The sequence below is a fragment of the Berghia stephanieae genome, chromosome 15, assembly GCF_034508935.2.
Source record: "Berghia stephanieae isolate SIO BIC M18660-M18661 chromosome 15, UCSD_Bste_1.3, whole genome shotgun sequence".
Taxonomy (NCBI): domain Eukaryota; kingdom Metazoa; phylum Mollusca; class Gastropoda; order Nudibranchia; family Aeolidiidae; genus Berghia; species Berghia stephanieae.
In genome coordinates, this window is record NC_088374.1 from 18,280,318 (window position 1) to 18,289,557 (window position 9,240).

Here is a 9,240-nt window from a genome sequence, read left to right on the forward strand (position 1 = left end):
ATTGTTAGTTTTGGGAGATGATATTTTTTTCATTGTAAATCATCTCTCTGTTATGCACTGTATTATGCTTTCTTTATATTATATATGATTTGTAAAACATTTGAGTGTGTTCCTCTTAGCGGGGACCTGTGCTTGTGTCTGGATGAGACTTTTAGGTGATCTCAAACTAAGTACTTTGATAGAGTGCTTTTGGAATCTACACCTGTTTCTTATTTGAACCAATTATCCTTTGTATTCCCTTTTCTTGGATGCTTTATTGTAATTCTAGAACTTTTTACTATCCCATTTTCTTCCTTTTTACTGGCGCTGATATGACCTTAATGTGTTGCAAGCGCCGTAAAACCCTTAAATACAAATACAATACATACAAACCAGCGACCACCTGAGCTCTAGCCCTTCGGTCTGCTTGGTATGGGTAGGTCTAGCAGCTCTTCTCTTTATTCTTATACGAAATGGATATGTTTATGTTGTGTATATCGCACGTGTGAAAGAAAGAGAGGAAGAGAGAGAGAGAGAGAGAGAGAGAGAGAGAGAGAGAGAGAGAGAGAGAGAGAGAGAGAGAGAGAGAGAGAGAGAGAGAATAAGTAGGAGTGAAATATCTTTTCAATGTTACAGTTATCATTTAACGTTATAACAAGTGTAACTAAATGACAAATTGCCATATTTATGGACAATAATGATCTATTATTATTATTATTATTATTATTATTCTTAGTAATTTGTCCATTCCCGGCGTCTTTATCCGTAAGACGGCAATGCCGGGTCATCAGAGTCAGTCTCTGGTTTGGGTTAGCCCTTACACAGACAGAGCAAGAGTGTCTATCCGATCGGCCGATACTATCCAGTTTCATGGAATTATGATGATGATCATGTGTGGATTGAATCAAGTTTAAATTTCCTATCTGGGCAGGGGGGGGGGGGGGGGGGCAGGGATAGTGAGGTCACTTACTACTATACCTATTCCCCTGATTATGTTTTCCAACTTGTTTTTTTTTTTTGTCTTTGTCCTGGAATGAGATTATTTGGTTTTGTCCTTTCATATTGTCTAAGTCCTTGGCTGGTAGGGGAAAAATCAAATATATAATTCTGGCATGGCAGTTTTGTTTTCATTGCTTACAGCTTTAAAAAATCGCAAAATATCACTGATTTGCATTGCGGCCGCAAAATCTGAATTTTTTTCAAAATTTGTGCAAATTATTGAGATTTTGCAAACCAATATTTTTTATTTTAATTTGATAGCTCGTGTAGAACGTGAATGATAATTAATCAAGAGTAGTTTCTTTCATTTTCTTCCTTTTTACTGGCCCTGATATGAACATACATTTGTTGCAAGTGCCGTGAAACCCTTAAAAACAAACATATCTTTCTCTTTCATGAACTAATTGTGGGTTATTAGGAAAATTAATCGCAAATTTTTGCAACTTTTTGCAAATTTTACTGTTTTTAGCTTGCAAAATTTGGGATTAAAAAACCGCCATGTCAGAAATTAAAGTTTTGGGAGATGATATTTTTTTCCTTTGTAAATCATCTCTCTGTTATGTATAGTTATATTTGTTGTTTTGAATGTATAATGTAAACATTTGAGTGTGCTCCTCTTTATGGGATTCTCTGCATGTGTCTTTATGAGTCTTTTAGGTGATCTGAAGCTATGCACAATGATAGTATGCTCTTGGAATCTACGTCTGTTCTCTACTTGAATCAATTCCCCTTTGTCTTACTTTTTTCTTCTTCATTGTACTTGCATTGTATGAGCTAAATGTGCCGCAGGCGCTCAAACATAAATTGATTTTTTTACACTCAAATTTACAGGGATAATAAATATATTCTATACATAGTTTTGTGCAGCAAAACAAGCTTTTCACAACAGCATCAAGTTCTTACAATTTTTACTAAAAAAATTTGCTTCAAATTTTGTGATTTTGTGAGTACGAAACAAATATCTGAAAAAGGAAAATATTCATCGAATCGTAAGGAATTTGACACTTTTTCTATTGTAATAGAAGTCAATCTTTATTGTCCACAAAATGGAAAATCTTTAGTGGTTTACATTTGTGGATTTTATAATAATATAATCCTCATAACAAATTTACTTCACTATGCACACAGACATCTTTACAATTTAATACAACTGGGAACATCATGTTTTAATTCGAATACAATTTTAAACAGACCCGATTGGATTCTATAGTCTGATGTCACGTCCGCCCAGCAACCAGCAGCTTGGTTCTAAAAACAAAGAAAATCGGTACTTATTATTCTTCATGCTGGCTAGAACTTGTTCACATGTCATATGATCAGATTGTATAAAAGTCAAAACATGATCAGATTTATAATGTTTTTCTCCACTGGATACACTTTTATGCTCGTAGTAGAAGTATTTCATAAGGGCGTCCGCCATTGTTCCGATAGTTTAGAACCAGTTTCTAAGTTACTATTCGTCATTAAACGGGAAGTGACGTCACGACTGTTGAATCCTATTTTTTTCACACATCATTGTTGCTAAGCAGAAGGTAAAAAACAAATCACAACGCCTTTATTCCATGTTATTTTACTATTATTTATTTCTTCACGTTTCAAACACATTTCAAACATTTACAGTTTATTTTCATTTTGACACATGTTATCATGTCATTTTGTCTACACAGCTGTTTATTGTAACTTTACACGAGATGAATATTCATATTACTCTTGATAATGCATGTTGTTTAATAATTTTTTTGATTAAATGGAATGAAACATATGAAAATGCTATCGCCTTTTTTGTCTTTGTTCCAGATTTGAACCAGTTCCCTTTGTTTGGGTGTGTCCTTCATATCAGAACGCACTGGGTGGGGTCCTTGACCCAGCATGGTGGGCAGGAGGTCACGCTGTGTCTTCTATCCCCTATATCTGTTTTCCGAGTTGCATTCTGTCTTTGTCTTGGAAAGGGATTACTTGGTTTTGTCCTGGCGATGGCCAAAGTCTTTGGCTGAGAGGGAAACAGTCAAATGCAGGGTGTTAGTTTTGAGAGATGATATTTTTTTCCTTTCAAATCTCTCTTTTACGTATTGTTATATTGGTGGTTTTGAATTTATAATGTAAACATTTGAATGTGTTCCTCTTTATTAGATTATGCTGTGCTTGTGTCTATATGAGACTTTTCTTTTAGGTGATCTCAAAAACTAAGTACATTGATGGTATGCTCTTGGAATCTACATCTGATCCCTTTTTGTTCCCAGTTCCGCTTTGTCATACTTTAGCAATGACTAACCCGCACAAATCTTTGGGCCTCTTTTTCGCCCACGAAGCCGTTTCGTACATGCTATTTAAAAAAAATTAATTACGACGCTGTTTATAATTGAATATGACTGAAAGTTGGCACACAGTTAGAAAAGAGGTTATTTTAGATTATGTCAAGTGACAAAACTCGTACGATTACCAGAAGACCGTTAAAATAGATTTTTACTCTTTGGAGTACAATATTTCTAAAACTACAAAGAGGGGAGATTTTGTCGCTCATAAGGTTATATATGCACATTTTTTCTATTTATATTTCAAATTTCATTCGATTATGATAAGTACTTTTCCCGTATTCTCACAAAACATCAACCCAATTTGCATTTCAATGAGTGAAAATATGGAGACGGCCATTTTTGCTCCACCATCGCGCGACACGAAAATGACGTGAGCGAGGCAAGGCTGCCAGGTGGCCAGACTTTAACCTGACCAAATTCGACTTCAAAAGTGGCTAAATAGAAAATCATATGGCTTTCAATATTAAGACTGGCCCACTTAAAATGAACTAAATTTTAACAGACAGAAAAATTGAATAGACTGGGATAAATGTCACTGAGACAAAAATAGATGAATAAAATGTAAAAAAAAAGAAACAAAATTATATATTTGGCCACACACGTGGCCATCTGGCAACCTTGTTCGCGACGACGGATGACACAAATCCTCGCGCGCTTTTTAAAAATCAAGGTATTGTTTCATTGTTATGTCATAGGGATAGTAGATTAACACATTTCTCTCTCTCTCTCTCTCTCTCTCTCTCTCTCTCTCTCTCTCTCTCTCTCTCTCTCTCAAATAAATACTAGAACTAAAATAAGCCATGGTCTCACGGGACTGATTGATAATAATTCAGCAGGCATTTTTCGTGTCATTTGTATGGGTTGAAGACACAAGATTACACTTCGGAAAAGTTCCAAATGATCAATATTTTGTATATTTTAAAACAAATTTATAGTTGACCCTAGCCATACAGCTCTAAAACTATACAAGTTAGAACTCCTCTGATGTCTTCATCATATTTTCTGATTATTTTGCCATAAAATTGCCAAGTTTTAATATCTAATTTCACGTATTAAGCGAGATACGGGCACAAACCAGAATAAAACGCAGAAAAAAGTTTGTTTTTTTCTCGTTGTGAGTCATCCAAATAAATGGCATCTTTGAAACTGCATAACTTTGTTATATAGATAGTTCTTAGTTGACGTCACTCAGGTCTTTGTTATTGTTTTTTTGCCATCCGCGTTTATGAGTAATGCTCACTGAACTGTATTAACTCGACTATAAATTTTCATGGATACACAGTTTTGTGTGTTGGTTCTTTATACTTCCGGATGGCAATGTTATGAGCTTCTTAGCCAAGCGCATACTATCTATATAAATGGATTTTCAAAATTCAAAAAGATTTTTACTCAGTAGAGATAGGGCTTTGATTTAAGAGTAGTATTTCCTACGAAAATAGAAAACAAAAATATTCATAGTCATTGATACATACTTTTCTTGTGTGCTTTAATTGTAATCTAGAATTCTTTTTTTTTTTCTATCTCATTTTCTTCCTTTTTACTGGCGCTGAAATGACCTAAATGTGTTGCCAGCGCTGCAAAACCTTTAAAAACAAAACAAAAACGAACTATACACACGCATTGATGGATTGCTCAACGACCTTCTATTCCTGATTTGAACCAGTACCCTTTATTTGGATGTATCCTTCATATCAGAATGCTTTTCTGTGTATTTAGAAACAACAACCGAAGAACTGATTTCAACAACGTAAGGACACATTCAACTGCCTCAGCACCTTAACACACTTGATGACATTCTGAAGCTAAGAACACTTGCACTAGACAGACAGAGATTGATGGAGGAAGATTACTAACTGGATAACAGGCTGACAAACTCGAAGTGACGCACACATTCACGGCAAGCGTCCATAGAGACTGCGCAGCCATAATTATTATTTTTTCTATGTACCTGGATGTCAAACTCTATATACATAATAATAATAATAATAATCTTTATTGTCCAAATTAAAGACAATTCATGTGACGTAAACAATGCTCAGTTTGGTTCATGGTATGGACATCAACACATTTACATTACAGACACAGCCATACACGCTTGCACATTGTTTCTACTCATGTATACAAAAGAAATGAGCGTATATACATACACACATACATACATACATACATACATGCAGACATACATACAAACCATCGTATTACCATCGTACATCGCACATTGATGGATTACTAAACGAGCAATACTGATTTGAACCAGTCCCCTTTGTTTGGGTGTGTCCTTCATATCAGGATGCTTTTCTGTGTACCCGGATGTCAAAATATACACACTGGGTGGGGTCTTTGACTCAGCATGGTGGGCAGGAGGTCACGCTGTGTCATCTATCCGAGTTGCATTCTGTCTTTGTCTTGGAAAGGGATTACTTGGTTTTGTCCTGGCGATGGCCAAAGTCTTTGGCTGAGAGGGAAACAGTCAAATGCAGGGTGTTAGTTTTGAGAGATGATATTTTTTTCCTTTCAAATCATCTCTCTGTTATGTTTTGTTATATTTGTGGTTTTGAATTTATAATGTAAACATTTGAATGTGTTCCTCTTAATCAGATACTGTGCTTGTGTCTATATGAGACTTTTCTTTTAGGCGATCTCAAAAACTAAGTACATTGATGGCATGCTCTTGGAGTCTACATTTGTTCCCTGTTTGTACCATTCCCCTTTGTCTCACTTTTCTTGTGTGCTTTAATTGTAATCTATGATTTTTTGGCGCTGGCTTCCGGCGACAACAGACGTGTTGTGAATGTTTACCTATTTTCTACACATATTTTTATTCATTTATCATTCAATCGTCGGAATTTACGCCTAATTTTTATTCAAAATGGATGTGAAGTATACATTGTTCCTGATTTTTATATTTATTGGTATATTTATAAGCATAAATGGTGTTTTAGCCTGTAATTTTGCTGCCAAAAGCCTATCGATAACTTATACTCCAGAGACTCTCCGATCCCTCCAACCCGTGTCACCCCCACCACCCACTATTGACACATCGTTTATTAAAGTAAGAAAGAGGGGGAGAAAAGGAGGAATAAAACAAAATTTAACAGACGGCCTTTTCGTCCATTTTTACGCTGTGTAGTGACAGGTAATGTAAGATCACTGAAAAATAAAATTGATGAACTGTTTTCACTGTGTCGTTTTAATAGTGACTATCGTCAAGCCTCCATAATAGCGTTAACAGAGACTTGGCTATCTCCTCACATACCATCATCATGTTTTAATATTGAACAATATTCACTATTTCGAGGAGATCGGACTAATGTAAATAAACGAACTGGGGGTGGGGTGTGCACATATATTAACAACAAATGGTGCCACCCCAATAACTGTCATATAAAGAAAATGTATTGTGACGACTATATTGAATTTATTACTGTTTCGTCACGACCATATTATCTACCCCGGGAATATACTCATGTCATCATCATCAACGTCTACATTCCACCATCATCAGACAACACCACAACGAAAAATATTTTGAGGAAAGAAATACAGGACATTCAAATTAAGTCACCCGATGCCGTATTGATGGTCACTGGCGATTTTAACCAATGTAACGATTTTACTCTCCCGGGACTTCATCAATACGTGGACTGCGAGACAAGGGACAAAAAAACATTAGATTTATTCCTGTGTAATATTAAAAATAGTTATAAATGTTTACCCCGTGCCCCATTAGGTTTATCTGACCACTGCATGCTCTTGCTACTCCCCACCTACCGCCCTGTTTTTAAACGTGTAAAACCAGTAAAGAAAAGTGTACAGATCTGGAACTGAAGTGTGTGTGAAGATTTGCGTGGTTGTTTTGAATGCACTGACTGGAATGTTTTTATCGAATCATGTGATAGTGTGGATGAGCTGAATGACTGTGTAAGTGAGTATTTAAAATTCTGTGAACAGCTAGTGTCTTGTAAAAAAGAAATAAAATATTATCCTAACAACACGCCTTGGATAACAAAAGATCTAAAACTTTTATTGAACCAAAAGAAAACTCTCTATACCAGTGGAAACAAAAAAGATCTGAAAACAAAACAAAAAGAGATAAAGAGGGTAATATCTAGTTGTAGAGACAAGTACAAAAATAAAATTGAAAAATGCTTTTCTTCTGGGGATATACGGGACACGTGGCGGGGGCTTAAAACTGCTGTTAACTATAATCCATAGCCCACGATTATATCAGAAGATATCGAAATTGAAACTTTAAATAAATGTTATTCACGTTTCGACACAGCAAACAAATTTGATATTGAAAATGAAAAACATAAATTAGACAGGGCTTTGGAAGATGAAATGACTATTGAGGTCAGTGAAGAGGAAACGAGATTCGTATTTTCGAAACTAAACGAGAGGGAGGCTGCTGGGCCGGATGGATTGAAAGGAAAACTATTAAAAGAATGTGCCCATCAGCTTTCCCCCATTTATACACATATTTTTAACTGGTCCCTCCAATGCGTTTCGATCCCTGAAATTTGGAAAACTTCAAAAATTATTCCTGTTCCAAAAAAAAGAAAAACTTGAAACTATGAACGATCTCAGACCTGTTGCGCTGACTTCAATAGTCATGAAATCTTTAGAAAAACTTGTTCTTGTTAAAATTAGGAATCAGTTTATGCCATTGAGTGATAGTCATCAATTTGCTTACAAACCAGGACGTGGCGTAGAGGATGCCATTTTGCTGTTTACAAACAACATCTACAGGCATCTAGATCACGCTAGGAGCTATTGCAGATTGCTTTTTGCAGATTTTTCTTCAGCGTTCAATACAATGCAACCTCAGTTGGTTGTTCAAAAATTGACTAGTCTGAATTTAAACAAGTATATAATTGCTTGGGTGCTCGAATTTCTTACGGAGAGAGCACAATATGTTCAATTAGGACAAAACATATCTTCCTGTATAACTACAAATACTGGTGCTCCTCAAGGTTGTGTATTGTCCCCTGTATTATTCACAATATACACGAATGACTGTAGAAGTCAAAACCTGAGTGTACCTTTAATAAAGTTTGCAGATGACACCGCTCTTCAAGGCCTCATAACAAATGGCAACGAAGTGCCTTATAGGCAAGAAATTGATAGATTTGTGTCTTCGTGTGATGCCCACCACCTAGAGCTTAACATAAGCAAGACAAAGGAGCTAGTGATTGACTTTAGGAGCGTGAAGGAACCGATAGAACCGTTAAAATTAAAGGACCAATTCGTCCAGCGAGTTCCTCACTACAAATACCTTGGTGTAACGATTGATGACAGGCTCAAGTGGGATGAACACTTGAAAATAATTAGGCATAAGATGTGCAGACGTACATATTTTTTTATCAAAACTCTCTCAGTTTAGAATAGATAAAACCCTCTGCACATTATTTTATAGAGCACTAATCGAAAGTGTTTTGTCATTTTGTATAACAGCTTGGGGAGGCAATTGCTTAGCAGTGGAAAGGAACAAAATAAATTCAAATATTAAAAAATCCATTAAACGCTATATAAATGATGTTGACGATGTAGATCTTTTATACGAGAAATTTTGTATAAATAAAATAACTAAAATATTAAATGACCAGTATCATCCACTAAGACCATCAATTATTATGTCAGAAAGAAGTGGTCGCCCTTTCTCTATTTCAACGAAAAGAGAGAGACACCGAAAATCTTTTCTGCCGTCCAGTATTAGGCTTTATAACAACAAGCAATAATCATTTTATATAATTATTTCTCATTTTTACTTTTTAAAAATATAAATATTAATTTATTAATTTATTTGTTTTGCAATCTTTTCAATTTTCAATTTATAGTGACAGTTTTAACTATTTTACAGTGTTGATATTATTCATATTATAAAGCGCAGCTCTGGTTATAGAGCTGCTCCTCTCTTTTATATATATATATATATATATATATACAT